Here is a 13,016-nt window from a genome sequence, read left to right on the forward strand (position 1 = left end):
CTATTGTAAATAGTGCCACAATAAACATACATGTTCATGTGTCTTTATAGCAGCATGATTTATAATCCTTTGGGTATATACTCAGTAATGGTATGGGTGGGTCAAATGGTATTTCTAGTTCTAGATCCTTGAGGAATTGCCACACTGTCTTCCACAATGGTTGAACTAGTTTACAGTCCCACCAACAGTGTAAAAGTGTTCCTGTTTCTCCACATCCTCTCCAGCACCTGTTGTTGCCTGACTTTTTAATGTTCACCATTCTAACTGGTGTGAGATGGTATCTCATTGTGGTTTTGATTTGCATTTCTCTGATGGCCAGTGATGATGAGCATTTTTTCATGTGTCTGTTGGCTGCATACATGTCTTCTTTTGAGACGTGTCTGTTCATATCCTTCGCCCACTTTTTGATGGGGTTGATTTTTTTTCTTGTAAATTTAAGTTCTTTATAGATTCTGGATATTAGCCCTTTGTCAGATGGGTAGATTGTAAAAATTGTCTCCCATTCTGTAGGCTGCCTGTTCACTCTAATGGTAGTTTCTTTTGCTGTGCAGAAGCTCTTTAATTAGATCCTATTTGTCAACAACCTCTTTCCTTTCTAAATTACCCAGTCTCAGGACTGCCTTTATCAGCAGTGTGGAAACGGACTAATACACTAGGTGAATGAACAAGGCAGACAATAAAAGGAAAAAAACACACTTAAAAAAAGTAACTCCTTGTCCCGTCAATATAAGCCTTTTGGGATCTCTGTTTCCCAACAAATTGAGTACTCATATTTGCCAGAAAGAGTGCTCAGCATTCTATAAAACATTTTATCACACTGAGTTAATAAGTCTTCCTAACAACCTATAAGGCAGTTACTATTACTCTTTCCATCTTATGGGAAATGGAGACCAAGAGACTTTAAGTGACTACTGGTAAAACCCGGCTTTGACCATTTCCCAGGCTGATGCCAGTGCCTCCCCAGGTGGCTGGACTATCTTTCATCTATGACAAGGGCAGCCGTCTAGTGCTCATACACGGAGGGGGTTGAAACAGATTTGCAGCAGACAACTCTGTTTCTCTGCATTCCATTCTGTCAACCCACCTCTGAACCCAGCCACAGCTGCAGCATCCTCTGTCCTACCTCAAGCCTAAGCCATGGGACTCTTCACTCTGCCCCGGGGTCTTACGACCTGTAAACATCCATTATTTTCACCAGCCAGCTCAGAAATGTGGGGTACTGACTGCCCCAGAGACAACTCTCAATGAATCGGGGACAGAAGCTGTGAACAAATCCTCCCCAGTGCCATCATTAAAGTGGACAGTTCTGGAAGGTTTTGGTACATCTTCCAGGGGGGTGTAATGGAATCCAGACCCCTTATGTCCACAACTTTAATAATATTTCCCCTCGCTTTTTTTTTGTTTGTTTTGTGACAGGGTCTCACTCTGTCACCCAGGCTGGAGTGCAGCGGCACGATCTCGGCTCACTGCAACCCCCACCTCCTGATCTCAAGTGATTCTCTTGCCTCAGCCTCCCAAGTAGCTGGGACTATAGCCATATACCATCATGCCTGGCTAATTTTTTGTATTTTTAGTGCAGACATGATTTTGCCATGTTGGCCAGGCTGGTCTTGAACTCCTGACCTCAGGTGATCCACCTGCCACAGCCTCCCAAAGTGCTATAATGTTCCTTTATTTTAGCGTTTCCTCCTGTCTCCCAGAAACATCCACTCCAAGAAATTACCTAGACTAAGTCCTTGTCTCAGACTGCTTTTTGGGAACGAGGTTTGTTATTATTGGACACACACAACAGTAAACAGTACCCCACCATTCAGTAGGGAGAATGGAAGGGATGCTCCCAATCTGTGTGTGTTTCTTCTGCAAATTCACTAAATGAGTCTCTACCGAAAGAGGTCCTCGGAGATTACTAAGTAGCTGCAGTGTTCACATTCAGGCTTGTTAGTTATCTTACTAATTAGACGGTGATCCCCTTGAGGGTAAGTGGTTTGACTTTCAGTGTTGTTTCCGACACAGCTCCTAAATGGCTGCCAAGCATTTAACAGGTGCTCCATTAGTATGTGCTGATCAACAAACTAAGTGGCTCATAATCTTGAGTGTGACCTCTTTTTGTTCTAGCTTATTAAAAAGCAGTCAGTATCTTCCCTGGGGTATCTTCCCTGGGCAATTTTCTCTGCTTGAGCCACGCTTTATCCTAATCTTCAATTGTCTAACACTAATGAGTATTATTTTGTTTGAACATGTCTACCCCAAACAATCAGAGAGACTCGAACAGAGATGGAGTAAGAATGGTGGAAGGAGCATAGATTTCAAGCCAGATAGCCCAGGGTTGAATTCAGACACCTCAACCTACAAAATATGGAAAGCCTGGCAAGGCAATTCACTGTACTGAAGCCGTTTCCTTATCTGCGTACAGGCATTAGTGATACCCTACCTCGTAGGGCTTTTGTGAACAGTAAATTAAATCGTGGGCAAAGCATGTAGTATAGTAAAGCACACAGTGAGTGGTTCATACCCAGGATCTTTCCTGCCCCTGGGCCACTGCTTGGTTTTTATGATGTACCTATTGTGTGATCAATATGTCAATACATAAAGAGAATAGATTTCTCTTTTGTAAGGGAAAGGTAATTAACTGTCATTTTTATTTCATGTGACTGAAGCCAAAAAATAAGATCATGGATGTCAAAGTTAGTTGACATTTGTAAAGGTAATGACAGGTAGTGAAGACAGTGAAGATAGGGCTGCCATGTACAGTTGTACATTCTGTGCACTGTTCAAAAGGCCAGGCCAAAGGATGAGTTAGGGGTGAAATAAAGAGAGGCTACATCCTCCCTGTGAGTGTGCATTTTTCTAATTTTCCTACTCAAAGAGAGTACCTTTTTTATAATACACACAGAGGGGCCGCAGTGACTAGGAGAGGGATGAAGTGTATGAATTCAATAGTAGACTTTAGGACTAGGCTCATCGGGTTCAAATCTTGGCTCGGGCATCCTTGGACACAGTGGCCTTGTGCCTCAATTTCATCAGCTACAAAATAAAAGATTTTTATAGTGCTCATAGGTTATGAGTATTTCATGAATATATGTAAAGCACTTAGGCTAGTACCTGCCAAATAGTAATTGCTCAATAAATACTCATGGTTAATTTTTATAGTTTTTATTCTTGTAAATGTAACTCATAATCCCCATGTGTCAGCTATGGTGAAACAACATACAGTAGTAATAATTCAAAGTAGAACTTATTCTACTTTGAATAAGTGGCCACCAGAATTTATTCTCTTGGGTGGAAAATTTTTATTTATTTATTTATTTATTTGTTTATTTATTTATTTATTTATTTGAGACAGTCTGGCTCTGTTGCCCAGACTGGAGTGCAGTGGCGCGATCTCAGCTCATAGCATCCTCTACCTCCCAGGTTCAAGTGATTCTCTTGCCTCAGCCTCCCAAGTGGCTGGGATTACAGGCACATGCCACCATGCTCAGCTGATTTTGTATTTTTGGTAGAGACGGGCTTTCACCATGTTGGCCAGGCTGGTCTTCAATTCCAGACCTCAAGTGGTCTACCCACCTTAGCCTCCCAAAGTGCTGGGATTACAGGCATGAGCCACTGCGCCGAGCTCTCGCGTGGAAAATTGTTTCATTTAGCTCAAGCCAGGCTTTTAGTACCAATGACTTTGAAGAGCTCTGTATTTAGTTTAGACCAAGCTGAGTATTTCTAACAGGTTGCCTACAATTTTATCAATAGGTCATGATACTTCTTATGATAACTTCTCTTTTGATGATTTAGTAACTAAATGCCAACCCTTGTTGGATTATAAACTCTTCAAGGGCAAAAACTATATTCATCATTTTAGTATATATTACTCTGGCATATTATATGCAAGAAAATGCTGCTAAAATAATACAAATGTCTGCCAAGTGAACTTCAAAGACACATCCCAATAGAACATGCTGCAGTGACAGAACCCAGAGATGACAAAGACATGAATAATGTTACAAACAACCGTTTCTTAAGCAAGGGTCTAACCACAGCATCCTTCCCCCTTGGTGGGAGTCATCAACAATGACTTGTCATTATTCAAAAGAGTTACAAAGCCATTTCTGGCTCTTCCTGGCTGTGACCATTGGGGAAAGGTAGAGGAAAAAGGGAATGGGGAGGTCCGGGAGGGAGGGGCTCTCTGAACTCCTTCCAGGAAGAAAAGAACCATTTGTTTCACCAGTTCTGGGATAGCTTTCAAAAAGACAGCCACATCCTTTCAGATTTGATTAATTTGGCCAACCAACTAAATTAAAATGTCCTTGATAAGAAATGGGTGAAGGAATGTATAGAGGAGGTTTCCAATATGCTCAATTTCAAACAAAACATACTAAACATATATATATATATATATATTTTTTTTTTTTTTTTCTTTTCTCTTTTTTTGAGACAGGATGTCTCTCTGTTGTCCAGGCCGGAGTGCAGTGGCATGATCATGGCTCACTGCAGCCTTGACTTTCTAGGCTCAAGCAATCCTCCCACCTCAGCCTCCCTAAGTTGCTGGAACTATAGGCACATGCCACCAGGCCTAGCTAATTTTTGTATGTTTTTGTAGAAGAGGAGTCTCATCATGTTCCCCAGGCTGGTCTCGAACTCCTGGACTCAAGTGATCCACCTGCCTCGGCCCCCCAAAGTGCTGGGATTACAGGTGTGGCCACAGCGCCCAGCCTAGAGATTTTTTTTTAAAAATTTATTTTCAGGGATCAATTAACCCAAAATACGCTGTGAAAAGCAGAATGACTATCTTTTTCTGTCTTAGCCATTTTCGATCTCCATTTCCCTTATTGCAAAAAAAAATTTTAGCCTAAATAAATCATGTTTTGTGAGTAAACTAGAAGAAGATAGAATCATCATATTTATATTTCGTTTTCTTTTTTTTCTCTTAATAGTGCCTGTCACTGTGACTTTTCTCATCCCTTGATCACCTCACCTGGGGAATATATAAGACTGTGGCCTTCCTGATGGTCTCCATTCAAATCCAATTGCCTATGTTGCCAGAAGTCTTTCTGGAGTGCCTCTTGCCACATGAGTGCAGACTCATGATCATGATGAGGCCAGTTCCTTATTACTCACCACATCAAATCTTTTCTGGGTAAAGACAGGGTCTCACTATGTTGCTCAGGCTAGTCTCAAACTCCTGGACTCAAGCTATTCTTCTGCCGTGGCCTCCCAAAATGCTGGAATTACAGGCGTGAGCCACCGTGCCCAGCCACCACATCAAGTCATAAGCCAAATCCTGCATTTCTTTGGTCATGATGTATGCATAGCAGTTATATAATTAAGCTTAAAATTAATCTACATAGTAACAGCAATATTAAGGACAATCTTTTCCTTGTAACTTGATTTACTGGAACACAAATCTTTGTCCATTAGCCCGAAAAATATCCATTTCTGTATAGTACCTAGGTTACTCACTTAAATCCAAGATTTGAGCCAAAATATAAGTACAATTAATCACATTGTGTTATAGCTGGTTATAGGAAACTGGTTCCTAGACAAATTCCCATACACGATCTGCTTAAGTGAGGATAACAGATTGACTCAGGAATCAAAAGCAATCCATTTTTTAAAAAAGAAAAAAATGAAAGAGATGTCTCATTCTAGCTGCCAGACTATGATTTCCTTGAAATAAAAGATTATTTGATTCATCTTTACATCCCGCAAGAATAACATAGTGTCTGAGATGTGCTAGGCATTACATAAATATTGATTAAATGAATAAATGTAGACATTGTTAAGCTGAAGATTAAGTATGTCTCACTTCATAATTTATGAGATATGTTTTAATTATCATTTGTGTTTTAGAAATCTCTGCATATATATTTCATCTTTATATTGATTTATCATGTCACATCATTTAAGCTTATGCTAACATTTAGTGCTCACTCACTTTTGTCTCCTTGGTTGATCATATTTTTTCCCAGGTGTATTAGAGTTTGGGCCACCTGGTGGAAAAGAACAGAGATCACTGAAGTCCCCACAAGGGGCAGGGCCCTTACTTAAAGAATATACGCCTGTGGCAACTCAGAAAAGCTGGACCATAAGACTTCAGAAAAACCAGAGACAACTTTTGATTTTCACTCTGGTGTTCTGCCATGAACATAACCTTCTGTCTATAAAGGGTGTCGCCTTTATAGGCCACTCCTCCTGCATGCTCTGCGGTCTGCACCCGGTGCCACCTGGCTGACTCTCTCCCTTTCCCATGCAGACTCTTTATCACACAGCTTCCACTTCCTCACGGGATTCTTTACTCAAAATTTGGCTTGCCATGACTCTCCATGACTTTTTTCTTCTAAGAGACAAGGTCTTGCTCCATCCCTCAGACTGGAGTGCAGTGGCATGGCTCACTGCAGCCTCGACCTCCCAGGCTCAAGCGATCCTCCTGCCTTAGCCTCCCAAGTAGCTGGGACTGCAGGTGCGTGCCATCACACCAGGCTAATAATTTTTTAACTTTTTGTGGAGATGGGGGTTTCGTTATGTTGCCCTGTCTGGTCTTGAACTCATGGACTCAAAAGACCCTCCTGCAAGGCTGGCTGCAGTGGCTCACACCTTTAATCCTAGCACTTTGGGAGGCTGAAGTGGGTGGATTGCCTGAGGTCAGGAGTTTGAGACCAGCCTGGCCAACATGGCGAAACCCTGTCTCTACTAAAAATACAAAAATTAGCCGGGCATGGTGGCACATGCCTATAATCCCAGCCACTTGGGAGGCTGAGGCAGGATAATCGCTTGTACCCTGGGGTCAGAGGTTGCAGTGAGCCAAGATCATGCTACTTCACTCCACCTTGGGCAAACAGCAAAACTCCATCTAAAAAAAAAAAAAAAAAAAAAAAAAATTCCTCTTGCCTTGGTCTCCCAAAGCTCTGGGATTACAGAGCTGGGTGCGTGCCACTGTATCCAGCCCTCTATGACTTTAATTCTCATACATGGTAATCTTTCAGCTCCTGCTCCACTGCGAAGTGATACTGTGAATTCTCCATTCAAATTCCTAAGTCAAAGTGCTCAACCAAATACATTTTGGCTGCTTGTTTGTGGGGTGAGGGTGCTGTCCATGTAGTTTGTATATACAGAGCTGCCATTTGGCAGTGACTCTGAGTTGGGCGGCTTCATGTAGTAGAAGGCTGTAGGCTAGCAAGTACATGATTGACGTTTCCAATAAGATTGGCCTAATCATCCACTTCTTAACGTTGCTTATTCTGGTTTCACTCTTTGATTCTAAGTTTACTTTATCATGAAGTTGTCTGAGATCACCACTTTTGCCCAAAGTCTGTAACGGTTCTAATCTTTTATATCATGTGAAACAGAAAATGTTGCATGGTACAGAGATGTTCTATGTTTATTGATTAGTTATTATTTGAGAGTACCATAAAATATATATTAATACTTTGACTTGTTGAAATGTATGAAAGATAGAAAAGGAATAAAGAAAAGTTAAACCAGAATTTCCTCATTAAATCTGAACAAAGTTTCATCACTCTCGTGGCAATTAAGTTAGTATTTTGAAACCAGAGAAATTGGTTCAAATTTCGAATAACAACTGATAGTAAAGTCCTACTTCAAAATTTAAAATCTTGAGCTTCTCTGGTCTGCATGGTAATTTAGAAACCATTAATAGAGCACTGATTGTATTATTCTATGCAGTTTACAAAAAGTAGAGCCATTATTTAACAAGAAGAAATTTTTAAAACCATGATGAGTTGCATGGGAGAATAAAATCCAATTTTATTTTCTTCATGAGCCACTCATTTAATTTGAAACCTTCTCTTTTTTTAGAAAAATAAATGTTATTTTTCTTTTTTTAAATCTTCAACTTTTAGTTTATTTTCAGGGGTACATATGCAGGACGTGCAGGTTGGTTACATAGGCAAACGTGTGCCATGGTGGTTTGCTGACCAGATCATCCCTTCGCCTAGGTATTAAGCCCAGCATCCACTAGCTATTCCTCCTGATGCTTAATATGAGACTAATTTTCTGTGCATACTCTTCTATCAGCTCCTAGAAGCTGATATTCAAAACCACGTGTGTATGTAGTCTCCTGCATCTATTCCCTTATTATGAAGCTAACCTTCCACCTTCATGAAGAAGTTTGGCATTAACAGGATAAAGTTGGGAAATGAGTTCGGAAAGCTGGTATTTAGATGGCACATTGGTACTTAAATCTGACCTATCAGAGGCCTGGCAGAAAACTAAAGTCTATAGCCGGAAATCAAACCACAGGGGAAACTGTAAGAACTCTGAGCTGCTGCCATTTTCTCCATTTTCTCCATTTTCTCCAGATAGCGATGGAGCACAGCTGTCAGAGTGAAATCCTGGCTGACTGACTGACTGCATAAAATGCCACGAGAAACACCTGTCTCATCAAGGACATTAAAAAGGTAAATACGGAACATCCAATCAAGTCAGAAAAAGCCAGCTTTCATCTCCTTTTTTATGGAGTAGAGTCCAAATCAGTGTCTTTTAAAAGAGTATCCTTCAATCTGATTGTAGTGTCAATCATGGCTCAAAAGTTAAGTTCATTGGAAAAAAAATAAAACCGTGCAATAAGAAATCATACAAAGAAAAAAAAAAAAAAAGAAAAATCAGAAAAGGACCCTCCAGCCCTGATGGTTTTTCCCTTTGAAGTGGGGATTCATTTTGAAATTTTAAGTGTTTTTTGGTCTGCAGAAATAAGAATCCTATAATTTTTAAATGGTTATAAGCATGTTGTAATTATAGTTCAGAAATGAAAATTCTGTGAAATTGGTGCTTTGAGGAGGATTGACTGAAGGTTATTTAAAATAATACATTTTTGCAGCCATAAGACTAAATTAAGTGAAGGTCTGGACTATATGAGAAAAAAAAATTGTGGATTTCTCTTTTAAAATATTTACAACCCTGAAGGAAGAGAGGTCGTGACATAGAGAAGTTCTGACCCTCTCTTCACCATCTTTAATCAAACAAAAATTCATAGGCAAACCTTGCTTAGAGCGCTTACACACACAGTGACAAATTCTAGGGTCTTTCTGAGCTGCTGCCATATTCAGATTTGAGAAGTAGGCGTTCAAGAGTAAGTTGAGGAGCCTTCTTGCACAACCTTAAGTCACTTTTTAAGATATTTTCAGTGTTCTTTCAGATAAAAATGGGTGCTGACGGGTGCTGATAGTTACTCACAGTGTGAACAATTTGCAAAATACTTTTCTTATTCCTTTCCACTGAAGGTGCCTTGTCTCTCCTCTGGTTTTTTTTTTTTCTGGACTGACATTTATTTTCATCAAAATAAGTAGTCAGGTTGATTTATTTCACCCGAATTAACCTTATATAAGGGAAGTTGCCACTAGGCTTCACCATGTAGTCCATTGTGCACAGGACATCCGACTTCCTTCTGCAGCATCCATAATGATGTCAAAGTTAGAGGTTAGTAGGACCCCCAAGGAGTGGAACTTTCTGGAAAAGCAAAATCCAAATCGTATCTTTCCCTCTAGATATTCACCAGAACTGTGTCTGTTCAGACCTGTGGTTCCAACAAGAAGAAATTCCAACAAGAAGAAGAAATTCCAACAAGAAGAAGAAATAAATGGTATGAACTGGATCTAGTAGTTAAAGTTGTACCTTGAAAGGAATTAAAGAGTATATGGTATTTCATTTTAGCTATTTTATAAATATGTTCTTCAAAGTGTTGCTCAGTCAATTCTGCAAGCTTCTACTATAATTCAGTATTATGATTCAATAAGTTGCCAACACTTACTGAATATCTGAGTAAAATCTTTATTGCCATGACTACTTAAATTAATTCAAATACTGAGTCCCTACTTTGCAAGTTTTTGCCAGGTACAAATCCTACTGGAAAGGCAATTCTGTCTTTTGAATTCTGGATGTTTCCTTATAAACTCCATCACTATTAGTCACCATTTCCATCATCTCCATTTATGTAATGAGGAACATCAGCATTGCTAAGCTTAAATATGTTAATTCTTCACTTTCTAAGCTTTCACCACTGGAGAGCATAGTTCATTTTAAAAACAGTACCATTAGGTTCTATGTATGTGCAAAAAACATCTGTGGTTTTTATCTGCCCAGGATCCATTTCCCTCCTCTTTTTTTCTTTCTGGAAAACAGCACTTGGATTTTCCTTAGGGAAATCCTCCTCATCCTCCACTGTCTGCAGGCTTGGTGAGAGAGCCAGTCAAGCAACCCTCCCCTCTCCTGGCCTGGGGAGATCAAGCCAGGTCACTCTGATCCCCTCTCCTAGGAACTTGAACCTTGAGACACTTGACACCAGTTGACTTGAGGTGAAGCTGACTCACCTCAAAAGATAGACTCCAAGCAGCCCAGCCACAGTTCCCAATACTGAAATTCTCAGAGCAGCCCTGATCCAAACTTCAGCTTTCCTTCCATAGCTCTGCTATTGGCCAGTAGCCCTCAAACGATAGTGATGCACAATGAAGTCACATTGAGAGATTATTAAACATTAAATTATCAGGATCCATCCCTGAGATTCAGAGTCTATGGGTCTAAGATGGTTCCCAGAGATCTGCATTTGTTTTTGGACAAACATCCCTGGGAATCCTAATGCTAATGACCCAAAGAACACATTAAGAAGCTGTATTAGTCCATTCTAATGCTGCTAAAAAAAAAAAGACATATCTGAAACTGGGAAATTTATAAAGAAAAGAGGTTTAATGGGCTTACAGTTCTTAATGGCTGGGGAGGCCTCACAATCAATGGCAGAAGGCAAAGGAAGAGCAAAGGGATGTCTTACATGGCGGCGGGCAAGAGAGCTTGTGCAGGGGAACTCCTCTTTATAAAACCATCAGATCTTGTAAGACTTGTTCACTATCACGAGAACAGCATGAGAAAAATCTGCCCCCATGATTCAATTACCTCCCACAGGGTCCTTCCCATAACTCGTGGGGATTATTACACTTCAAGGTGAGATTTGGGTGGGAACACAGAGCCAAACTGTATCAGAAGCATTACTGCAAACTTCCAATGAATTCCATCTTTTACATTAGAAAGAGGTGATTTCTGGTATGTACCACCAAGTTATATTACCCACCCTCTCTGAAGTTTTGGAGGGTAATTATGGATATAGAGGCATAGAACCTTGGAGGAGAGGAAGGGAGAGATTCCACATCTTCCAAGTAGATTCTTTTAGCTCACCATTCCTTGACATCTTGCCTTGTCTCCCTTAACTAGGAGCCTTGAAAATCATTAAGAAGCCTTTGTTCCTATTAAAACTATGTCCCACTCCTATTTGTAGAAAAAAGGTTGTGATCCACTCTTTTGAATAGCTATCACATTGTTTCATAATATCATATCTGTTCCAAAGAAAAAACTGACTCACTCAATAATGAAACTACCATAGAGAAGTCAATGGGACACTTTGGGGGAAGTTTCACAGACTCACTAGAAATATTACCAAAAAGAAAAGAAAAAAGAAAGGAAGAAAGAAAAACATGGTAAGAGATGGAAATTGCAACAGAACCCTTGTCCATTACTCTTTTTATTCTGGTTTATTGTTTGGAAATCAGAGTAGGTTACATAAATTATTTATTCCTTTGGTGATAGGGAGGAGAATGGTGACCTGCTCATCATAAAAGTGCAAGGAAGAAAAAGTCCTCAATAAACAAAAAATAAAGCTACTTCTGATGATTCAAACAGAAGAGAATTGGCTGTTATCTCAATGTAATACCAAGGAAGAGAACACACACAGGAGTCTGGCTCAATGGGAAACAGATCTATTCAGCAGAAAGGTCAGCTGGCAATGAAAGCCTCTAAACCAGCAATACAAAAGGCTGCTTCAGAGAACAGCTACCTGCCTGTGCTGCAACAGGGGAAAGGAAGGAGGAAGGACACATCTCCTAAAATAGGAGCTGCTTGTTTTATATACGGTAAAGATGTTAGGGAAGGTTTCCATACATATAGCCATTAAAGCCCTTAACTCAAGGCTTTAAATAATCTGGTGGTGTTTTTATTTTTAAATGGCTGTGCTTGAAGATAGGTTTTTGTTTTTAAATATGTTTTTGTTTTTAAACATATGTACCTACTTTTGTAACTGCTGTTTTAAAACGAAGTTATTTTGTGGGCTTTAGTCAATGTCATGCTTTCAATGAGAACTCAGATCTCCTCTGCACTTCAGCAGGTCCTTGTTACGGGTAAATAAGCTGCCTCTTGCTTTAAATTCTTAAAGGAAATACAAGGAATATCATCTAAATCGGGAAAAGAGGCCAAAAGAGGAAATGACTACATAGTTTCAAACTCTAGCAACCAAATTTCTCTTCTACTTTATGCATATCAACCAAATTTCCTTCACTTTATGCATATTGATGAGACCAAGAAACATTTATACCATCACAAAGCTCTGTGTATGTGTGTTTATACAAACAAGTATATAGTGAATTTCACATATATCACATAAATCAGTGAAGTATCTGGGGGAAGCTTCATAGACTCACTGAGAGCATTACCTCTATCCCCCAAAATGACATACTATAATGACAAGTAGGCATAAAGGGGTAGTAATGAAAAAGTAAAAATTTGATATTTCCCCAGCATTATGTATATATGTCTTGAGGGTCTGTCATTGGCCAGGCATTCTTGCTGGGCAACAGAGATACAACAATCAAAAAGGGAATGAAAGAAACTTAGGTTCAAAGATGGGCAGACAACTAAAGGGATAATTAGGATAAGGTAGGGTAAGTGTTACAATAGGGGAAAAGCAAGGATACCTACCCAAGACCAGGGAACAGCCTCTGTGGAGGAGCACAGGCAAATGAAAGAGTGTTGTTTGTTGGGAAACTGTATGAAACTAAATGCCACTGGGACTTCAGAGGATAAAGGTGCTGTGAGTTGAGGCTAAGGAGACAAACGGTGGCTTGATCAAGAAGCGTCTCATAGCAACATTGCTCAGATTGCACTCATATTCTCAGAAAATGGGAACCAACTGGGGCTTTAAGCAGAGAAATACCATGGTTGCTCTTGAAAAAAAATCACAATGGCAGTTCCAA

At 39.9% G+C, this 13,016-nt stretch overlaps 1 protein-coding gene across 8 annotated transcripts in view; it reads right to left on the reverse strand.

Annotated features, from left to right (window-relative positions):
* CACNB2 (calcium voltage-gated channel auxiliary subunit beta 2) overlaps positions 1 to 13,016 on the reverse strand; it is a 398,575-nt gene that overhangs the window by 257,035 nt on the left and 128,524 nt on the right. The window lies entirely within an intron of this gene.

The sequence above is a fragment of the Theropithecus gelada genome, chromosome 9, assembly GCF_003255815.1.
Source record: "Theropithecus gelada isolate Dixy chromosome 9, Tgel_1.0, whole genome shotgun sequence".
Lineage (NCBI taxonomy): Eukaryota > Metazoa > Chordata > Mammalia > Primates > Cercopithecidae > Theropithecus > Theropithecus gelada.